Raw genomic sequence first — 10336 nt, 5'->3', positions numbered from 1 at the left:
TTTTTATGAAATACAATTTCTCTATTTTTTTTCCCTTTGGTTGCTTGTGCTTTTGGTGTCATATCTAAGAAATCACTGTCTTATCCAAGGCCACGGAGATTTACACCTGTGTATTCTTCTAAGAGTTTTCTAGCTTTAGCTCTCACATTTAGATCTTTGATCCATTTTGAGTTAATCTTTGTAAATGGTATGAGGTAGGGGTGCAACTTCATGCTTTTGCATGTGGATATCTAGTTGTCCCAGCATTACTTATTAAAAAGACTATTCTTTCTCCATTGAATTGTCTTGGCTCCCTTGTCAAAACTCAATTGACCGTAAATGTATGGGTTTATTTACACAATTACCTTTATAAGTGACATCTAGGAAATAAGTTACAGTAGGGTCCACATAGTCACAACTATGTGACAGGTAGTGTGGCAGAGGGAGAAGAACAAGTGGGAAATTTGGACTGCTGCAGACCTGGGTTTCAATTCCAGATCCACTGGAACCCCAGGCAAGCTATTTTATGTGTCTTTTAATAAACAGTATTACACTGTATTATTCTTGTTGTAAAAAATACCAACATCTGGATGTTCCTGAGCCTTGGTTTCCCCCTGTGTCATGTTTCAGCCCCAGAGCTGGTGTAAGTCCCCACATGAGAGGGAGGGGGCAGAAGGGTGTTGCAGGCGGGGTCAGGGGCATAAGCAATGGCTTGGAGGCTGGAAAGTGCAGGGTGTGATGTGGGGAACCGTGAGAAGTCTGTAGGCCTTGGGGGCTTGGTGGGGGTGAGTGTTGAAAGGATGCCTGTCTTTCAGTTGGTGAAAAAACGAGAGTCTGGTGCCTGCGTCACAGCATAGCTCAGAAGACGCCTCCCGTGTCCCCCTCGAGAGCGCTATGGCCGAGAGGCCCAGCCGTGACACCCAGCCACACTTCCCAGCCACGGGGCTAGAGGTGAGCAGGCGGCACGTGTCGTGAGGCTCTTGGCTCCATTCCAGTCTGGGTTTGGTGGGGTTGTGCTAGGAGAGCAAGGTGATTGGGGTCCAGCGGGAGGGCTTTGGTTTCTTGCTTTGTGGTTAAGTGAGCAAAATATGCAGAAGGTCAGGGAGGAGAAAGTGCAAAAGGAAAGTAAGAGGAAACTACCATTTGCTGAGCACCTACTGCTTCCAGGAGGGACTCTGATGAACTTCATCTCAGCTCACAACCACCCAGAGAAGCAGGAGTTAGGAGGAGCATGTCCATTTCATAGAACCTGAAACTGGCTCAGAGAAGGAGGCATTTGCCCAGGACCACACAGCCAGCAGGTGACAGAGCTAGGACTTGCACCTCATTCCATCCGTCCTGAAGCACAGGCTTTTCTGGCAATGCCAGGCTACCCTGGAGAAGGGAGAGAAAAAGAGAAGGAGAGGCCCAGCAGAAGGAGAGAGTCACACTGAGAGGAAAATAAAGAGAGGCAAAAATAAAAATCAAGAGTGGAAAGAGCGTGAGGCCGCAGCCGAGGCCTGAAGCGGGTCCTCGAGGAGTAGCCGAGGGTGGGGACGGCTGGAAAGCGGCTCACGGAACCTGGAGCCAAGAACCCTGCTTGGCCTGAGAACTGGCAAAGCTCTCACCTCAAGATACTGCAGAGGGGGAGGCTGGCATGGGGGCAGCATGGGGTCTGCCCGGGAGGAGGGCAGCGGGGCCGGATGGCCAGGGGCTGCCAAGCAGGGCCCTTCACACACCATCCAGCTCAAATAACCGCTGCAGCCGCATGGGCTGGCAGGCCCTTGCTCCCGACGCGCAAAGCAGCAGGCCTGGAGGTGGGAGCAATGACCAGGGCTTCCTGAACACTGGTTGATCTTGGGACAAACTCCGTAATGTGACCGATAAATAAGGTGGCTTCGTAGTTTATTGTTCGAGCAGGGACACTCCGAAGTGAGTGGGGACAATGGGCACAAATAGATACTGGTGGCCTCCGGCCTCTAAGGCCCTGCGTGGTCGGGCCTGGCCTGCTCCTGCTGCAGCCGCCCCCAGCTCTCTGCGCCTCCTCCCCGGCCTTCCTCTGCGGACAATTAGGGCCTCGGCATTGTCGGGAACAGCCCGCCCCACACCACGCCCGTCTCCACGCCTCTTCATTGTTCCTACTTGCCCCCAGAACCCAGCTCAAGCCACACCAGTGCCCTTGGTGAGCAGTCCAATACATTATGTGCTTTTCCTCCACGGCTCCAATCACAAGTACAATAATCCAAGAAATTCATAATTGCGTGTTTGATCATTTTAAAGTCTGTCTCCCTTCCTAAGGACTTGCACTAGGAAGGCGAAACTGAGGGATTGGGTCTGACTTGCCCACTGTTGTATCCTGAACACCCAGCCAAAGGCCCCAGTGTGTAAATTAATAAAGCAACTCCCAGGGCCCCCTGTATGGCCACATGGTTGTGTGTCCCCCTTGTATTTGGGAGTTCTTTCCTATCCAAGGAAAGGAAAGGAAGGAGCTAGTCCTAAAGAAAAGAACTTCTTGGGCACAGTGGGCACTTCTGATTTCTTCCACAGGCTCTGAGCTCCTTCAGGGAGAGATTCATTCCTTTCTTGTCTCTTCCCCAGTTTCTACCCTAGTTTTGGACCTGGACGAGGGGCTCAAGTTGGACTTTCTGATGAGTGATGGCAATGTGAATATCACTGTGGTGGATCACAGAAAGTCTGAACTGGGAGGAACCTTAGAGATCATGAGATAATATGCAAATGCTGAGTCCAGGCCCCAGGGTACCATAGGCACAAAAAATGTTAGTGTCTCTTCTTTTAGAGGTCATCTTGTCCAACCAACCACCTGTTTTTTTTAGTTTTTAGGTTTTTTTTTTAGTGTACCATTCAGTGGTTTTAGTATGTTCACAAAGTTGTGCAATCATCACTACTATCTAATTCAACAATATTTTCACCACCCCAAAAAGAAACCCCATACCCAATAGCATTCATGCCTCCCTTTCTCCTCCCCTCAGCCCCTGGCTACCACCAGGAATCTTTTCTTTTTTAAAAATATTTATTTGTTTATTTTGGCTGTGCCGGTCTTAGTTGTGGCACGCAGGATCTTCATTGCGGCACGCAGCATCTTTAGTTGCAGCACGCGAACTCTTAGTTATGGCATGTGGGATCTAGTTCCCGACCAGGGATCGAACCCGGGCCCCCTGCACTGGGAGCATGGTGTCTTAGCCACTGGGCCACCAAGGAAGTCCCCAGCCATCTTATTTTAAAGACAGGGAAACTGAGGTCCAGAGGGGGCAGTGCCTTATCTAATGTCACATCGTCAGCCAGCGGCAGAGCCAGGCCTCCTGACACCCAGTCTACTGCATGTCTGAGCTCTCTCTGGGGGCCTCCAGTGTTCTCTGGTGACTGATGTGAAAGAGCTGTTTAGCCCATTAAGTTGAGGCTAACAGTTAAGATGAGACTGGACCATCTGTAGTTATGCCCTTGACCCTTGAGAGCCTGCCTGTGCCCAGGATAGAGCTGAGGGCTTTTGAGGGGCAGAAGACACACCTAGAAATCATTTCCAACTGGTACCTTGCTTCCTACAATAGCCAGCGTCCTTTCATAGCTGGGGATGCCTTCTCCCAAGCGACCACACTGTCTCCTTTAACTTCCTTCAGCCCTCCCCAAAGGCCCCCTTCTCACGGAGGCCCACCCTGACCACCCTACTGAAAAGTGCAAACAGGCTCGCCCCTCCCTGCTGGAAGTCTAGCCTCCTTCCAGGTGGACATTCCCTCCATAGCACTTATCTCCATCTATCCGACAAACTGTATCCTTCATTTCGTTATCTGGTTACTGTCTGTCTTCCCTACTAGAATGTCAGCTCTGTGAGGGCAGGGATTTTGTCTGCTTGGCTCACTGCTCTACCCCAGCTTGCAGAATAGTGCCTGTTACCTAGAAGCTGTTTCACAAATATTGGTTGAGCGACTGCATGACACAATGAATGGTTAGCTCTTATTGCATTTAATTCTTATCAGCAATAGTCAGGGGAGGGGTTATTATGCTTGTTTCATAGATGTGTCTTCATCCACCCCAGGTTGCTCTAACAAAATACCATAGATCGGGTGGCTTAAACAACAGGCATTTATTTCTCACAGTTCTGGAGGCTGGGAAGTCCAAGATCAAGGTGCTGGCTGATCCGTTCTTGGTGCAAGCCCTCTTCCCAGCTTGCAGATGGCTGCCATCTCACTGTGTGTTCACATGACCTCGCTGTGAACTCGGCGGGAGAAAGAGAGAGAGAGAGAGAGAGAGAGAGAGAGAGATGGAACTGGTCTCTCTTCCTCTTCTTATAAAGACACTAATCCCGTTGTGAGGGCTCTGCTCTCATGTCCTCATCTAACCCTAATTAACTCCCAAAGTCCCCACCCCCAGATACCATCACACTTGGGGGTAGGTTTTCAACATAGGAATTTGGCGGGGGGTGGACACAAACCTCCAGTCTATAACAGATGGCAAGCTGAGGTCCAGAGAGGTCCTCTGAGGTCCAGAGAGGTCATGTGGGAGGGTCACTATTGTCCTTCTCACCCCTTCCTGTCAGGGGAGCCTGGATTAGGGTCAAGGTGGGCATGAGGAAGCAGGGGCTAGACTTACCAGGTTTCCCATTGTTTTTAGGACCCCAGAAAGCTGAGTCAGCCTATGAACCCAGCCTCTACATCTTCCTGCAGTAATTTAGTAGCTTTCACATTCCATGCCTTAGCCAAAATGGAAAAAGAAAGAAAAGAAAAAGGCAGTGCTATATTTTAAAATGGATTTAGCTCTGTGAGTTTCAACATAGGAGACTGCTGTCCATGACGTCATGGGCCCTGAGGCCCTGTGGGCATCGTTACTGACACTTCACCTGGTAGGCTGGGCCCTGGGTCCACACATTCCTCTTGCCAGAGCTGTGTGAGCCCTAGGGCAGGCAGTGGCTCCATCTGCAAGCCTGGGCCAGACCCCCTGAACCAGGATGGAGGCCGGAGGGAGCCAGGCACTGGGCAGGCAGGGGACACACTCCAGTAACAGCCCAGTGCAGCTTCTCGCTCTGTGCCGTTCAGAGGTCTTTGAGGTCCACCTCTCGTGGTATCCGCGGCAGCCCTGGGACACACAGAGTGGTGTGGTGTCCTGCTCCCAGTCACACAGCTGGGGAGTGCTGGCCTTGCCCATCACTAGGGGAGCTCGAACCCTGTCCTCTGATTCTAAATGCTATGAGGAGAGGGCATGGTCCTTGCCCAAGAGCAGCCGACAGACTGAGACTGTGGGGAAACCGCTCGGTCAAGTCCAAGTCTTCATTTTACAGCAGAAGAAACTGAGAGGGCAGAGACTGGCCCAAGGTCACAGAGTCGATCTACAAGCCAGGCAGGGCTGGATACAGGCTCTGGATTCCTGGCTGGGAGTATTTCCGACTATATCTGCACTTAAACAGTTCCGTTTGGGCGGAAGAGACACCAGGCCTTTCCAGAATCCGGTCTAAGGCTGTCTTCCAGGATCTGCTGTCAAGGCTTAGTCCTCAGGGAACAGCTGCTGGCAAAAGGAGGTGAGGTATTGATTATGGCTGGGGGTGGGGGAGTGCGGCTGAGACGCCGGGGGGAGAGAAGGGATGGGGAAGGGTGGTGGAAGTTTCTCCGAGAGACAAACCAAAGATATATTCAATTTTGCTTTTCCTTATCTGTAATTTTCTAATTTTTCTGCAGTTCTAGAATTCATTTTTCATATTTGAAAATGAGAAACTATTTAGTTGGGAATGGTCTGGAAACCCAGGGTCACCTCAGTCCTGACCGACTGTGTGAACTTGGGCGGTCCCCCACCTCTCTCTGGGCTGGTCTTGGAAATGCTGGGAATAAGGTTGCCCCATGAGAAGTAAATGAATCCAAAGGCTCCCTGGCTCAGGACACAGCTCTCCGGCCTGGTCATCAGAGCTCTTCACCTGTCCAAAGGAAGAACGCAGCAACCCAGGAGTGAGGCATCCAGAGAAAAGCCAGGGTTCAGAGAAGCTCACTTTGGCTGTGCGCCCATCCAGCACGGTCCAGAAGGTAGGCGTTATCTGAAGGCCGTGCCCATCCCATCCCCACAGAGGGCCTCTCGGCTCCGAGTGGAGACGGTTCGTCAGGCTTCACACCAAGGTCTGCGTGAACTGCCCTCTGCCCCAGCCCTCCTCGCCCTTTGCTTGGGTTCCAGGTCCACCAGGCAATGGCTCCCCAGAGACCTGGCTCCCAGGAGGGAAGGAGACCGGGGAGGGGACAAGAGTGCTCCTGTCAGTAGAAAGGGAGATGGCCTGGTGTCAGTTATAATAGTGTTGGGAGGAGGCAGCGATCTCACAAGACATGGTTAGGGCCAGCTGTCTGACCTCTCTGGGTGTCTTGAGAAAGGTCAATGTCAGGACAGCCAGACGAGGGCCAGACTCCAGGCTGGTCAATCACCTGGGACCTGTGTAGTGTTTAGAACACTGCCTGGTATAAAATAAGGAGTTAATAAAAATTGCTAAGTGAAAGTTAGCTGTGGCCTGTCTGGACAGCTGGGTGGAGTGGTGGGTCCACAAAGGGAAGAGTGCTTTGATCCCGGCCACCTGCCCAGCTGGAGCCCTTGTCTCTCTGAGGCTCGGCTCACACCATCTCTGCCACCCATGGGCACCTGGCTGACTGTTCTGAAATGTGGGATCACTTTCTGGTCTTCCCATCCCAGCTCCCCTCTGATGTCCAGGCCAGGGAGGGATCATGGCTCTCCAGTCTCTGAATTATGTCCCCACCCACCACCTGTCACTTACCTCCCACCAGCAGTGGGCTAAACCTCAGAGGCTGGGAATTCTAGGTCAGCCTGGGACCCCGCAATGTCAGGGCTGGAAGGCCTTCAGTGTGCACCTTGCTTACCCCTCTTCCAATGGAGGCATGGGGAAACTGAAGCCCAAAAAGGGAAAGGACCCCCTCCCACCCCCATCTCCAGTTTGCATAGTCTGGGAGCCCGTGGCTGGGCTGGAGCTGGGTGCAAGCCTGGTGCTTTTTCCCAGCCTCCTCTGGTCTCCACAGGTCCCCAGAGGCCGCTCCGGAGACTATGCTCCCCCGCCTTCTGTGGCCACACCTCACCTGGTCTTCGTTTGCTCCATCCTCTGTGGCTCTGTCTGGGATAATTCTCTCCAAGCGGGGTCAGCCCCCTGGGAGCAGGCAGCTAACGAGCTTCAGATGTCCAGGCCAAACTGCTCACGGAAGGCGGATGCTGAGATGCTCGCGCTGATTAAGAACACCGGCCAGTGGTGGTGGCTCAGAGAGATCACCTCCTCTTCCCTTCACAGGGTACTTAACTCCCAACTTGGAAGCAGCAGGTGCCAGTGTTTCACCCCAGAAACCCTGGCCGGGGTGTCTATTTCAAGGAAGTCTGGAAAAGAGCAGGGAGGCTGGAGGACAAAGGCATTTTGATTGTTGGGGAATTTATATCTTTTTCTTTCAAAGCTTTTCTGGGTCCAGAGCTGGTCTTTCCCCTGAGGTAGCAGCAGGGATGGGAAGGGAGGCGGGCAAGCTGCTTGTTGACGGCCAGCCCTGTGAATGCTGCGGGCTGAGCACAAATGTCATCTTCTCCAACCCTCACAGGAACCCTGTAAGGTCAGGACTGTCATCATCCACTTTACAATGAGAAAAGGTGATCTAAAGATCAGAGAGGTGAGGCAATTTGTCCAAGGTCACACAGCCTCTGAATGGCCAAATGAGGTTTTCAGCTCACCTCTGTCAGAGTCTACACTCATCCCTACAGCAAACTGAGATGTTTCCAGAAGACCAAGGTGGTATATTATGGTCTCAAAACTGCACGAATGGTGAGGACCTGTGGGCTGCACTGGGGTTCCAGACACTGAAGCTGCCTTTGCAGCTGACTCACTCCTCGATCTTGACAGGGCATTAGATTTCATATGTACAAAATGGGGATCATCATCTCAAACTCAGGTGAGGTAATACTAATTGCCATCATCACATCCTTAGCCACTCCTGGAACACATTCTGGGCGCCAGACCCTCTGCTGGGGGCTTTCTGTTGGGTAACTGGTAAGAGCTTGGATTCTAGCTGTGTGACCCTGGGCGAGTTACTTTACCTGTCTGTGTCTTCATTTCCTCATCTGTGAAATGAGGATAGTATTAGTTCCTATCTTAAGGAGTTGTCAAATGAAATGAGTTAATATCTGTGGAGGGCTTAGAAGAATGCCTGGCACAGAACACACACCCGGCACACGTGTTAGCTGATACTGAGCTCAACCTTGTGAGACGGGTGTTGAGATTTTCCCTGAAACACAGAGATAGAACCTGAGGTGAGGCAATGCAGTGATTCTCAAATTCAGGGTTCAACAGAATCACCTGGAAAGTTCATTAAAATGTGGAGGGCTGGGTCTACCCCCAGAGTCTCTGGTTCAGTAAGTCTGGGTTGGGACCTGAGAATGCATTTCTACCATGTTCCCAGGTGAGGCTGATACGGCTGCTCTCCCCCTCTGAGAACCAGTGCTCTAGCAGACCTGAGCATGGCCCCCGTCAGCTAGGACCCTCAGTGCAGAGGCTCCATAAGTAATTCAGCGTGTGAGTGAGTGAGTGATGATTACAGGGAGCAGAAAGGGTGCTGGACCAGGAGCCCCGGGGTTCTGGTCCTGAATCTGCTCCCATCTCCCTGTGGGACTTGACCAAATCATTTTCCCCTGCAGCCTTGGTTTCCTCCTCTGTAAAACAGGGGTACCAATAATCCTTCCTCACTGAGCTCTGTGAGGATGAAACAGGGCCTGGCACAACTCTGACACCCACGGCAAAAGTGACAAGCGTGGTCTTGGAAAGTGACAGACTACTCACCATGATGCTCACTGCTGTTCCTCTCCTCTCCCAGAACCGCAGGCTGCAGCTCATCTCTTTCACTTCTTTCTCAAACCAGAGTTGGGAAGACCGGGGCCACATTGTCCCCCAAGCCCCATGGCCCACAGCAGAGGGCAGCGTGCTTGCTGTGGCCACAGGCTGCATGAAAGGGCCTGTGTTCCGGCCGCTCACCTCCCACTGTGCGCCCAGTGGTTTTCTATTTCAGTTGCTGTAAAAATATCACCTTTGATCTCAGCTTGTGGCTCTTAAAAAAAGAAGAAACCACCAACAGGCTGGTTTTTCATTCTCCCCAGCCCCGCCTCCGTCTCACCTCCAGCTCCGTGCGCTCCCCTCCATCCCCTCCCCGCTCATCCTCTTCTCTCTGGAGCCCCAGCACTCTGGCTGGACAGAGCACCTTAGGAATCAGCTTATTGCTCTGCGTGCCTCCCCCAGTTCCCCCACGGGGCTGTGTGCTGAAGGAAAAGGATAAATGCGGGTGAAGGAGGCTGCCCTCTTCCCTCCTCCCTCTCTCCCTGCCCCTTCCCTTCTGTTCTGAGGGCCAAGAATCTCCAAGATTCCCTGCTTCTCCAGCTGCTGTTGAGCGCATGGTATCAATCACATCCCCGCATCTGTGAAGTCTTGAGTCTTCCCCAGAGTAGGGCGAGAATAGCTAGTGGGGCTGAAATATTTATATCACACCATCAACTCAGAGAGTCCGGTTAGCAGCCCAGATTTGTCTGGAGGAGTGGCCTTCAGACTTCATGAGTCTAATACCCCACCTCCTGGCTCAGCAGGTATGGAGACAACCCCCTCCCCCCAAACACACATACACCCTCGCCTCTTTCCTCTCTGAAAACTCTGGGGAGATGCACCCAGCTCTGGCAGAGGGGCCAGAGAATCCCCCTCAGAAGTTTTGTGGCTGAGAAGCATTTGTGCCAATTGAGAGGACAAATGAGCCTGTGACTCACACCAGGCTTGGAACTGTTGTCACATTTTTCTTTAGTTCCCGTTTTTAGAGAAAGAGACAAAATCCCACTCATTCAGTGAACACTTCTCCACAGGTCATCCGCGCCTGGCCCTGTGCTGACATGGCCACTGCCCTTCCTCAGGAGCCCCCTTCCCACCCTGCTGCTAGAGACACAGATGTGTGCAGGGGTCAGGCAACTAGGGTGACAGGGAGTGCAGGAGCTGGGGCACCGGGTGAGGCCCTGACCCAGCTTGGGTCTGCCTCGAGGAGGTCCTGCTGGAGCAGAAAGGCAAGGCTGGGAAGTTACAGGAAGCTGGGGGCATCCTTGATAAAAGGGGAAGCTTCAAATGGAGCCATGGCCTGGGGTATTCAAGGTGGGGTGAGGAGGGCCTGTTGAGAGGTGAGGTGGGGAGAAGTCAGGCTTCATAGGGCTGAGAATGGTAGGCAAAGAGCTCCGCTGGCATTCCCAAATCAGCGGGGAGCCCTTGCAGGGTCTGAAGCGAGTGTGGACTGTTCACGAAGAAAGGGTTTCTGGGGGCATGGAGGACCTGGGCAGAGGAGGTGAAGTCCTGGGTGTGTGTCCAGTGTCCAGGCCACAGCCTCGTTTA

This window comes from Balaenoptera musculus, chromosome 8 (genome assembly GCF_009873245.2).
Source record: "Balaenoptera musculus isolate JJ_BM4_2016_0621 chromosome 8, mBalMus1.pri.v3, whole genome shotgun sequence".
Classification (NCBI taxonomy): Eukaryota; Metazoa; Chordata; class Mammalia; order Artiodactyla; family Balaenopteridae; genus Balaenoptera; species Balaenoptera musculus.
This window is presented reverse-complemented; position numbering follows the sequence as displayed.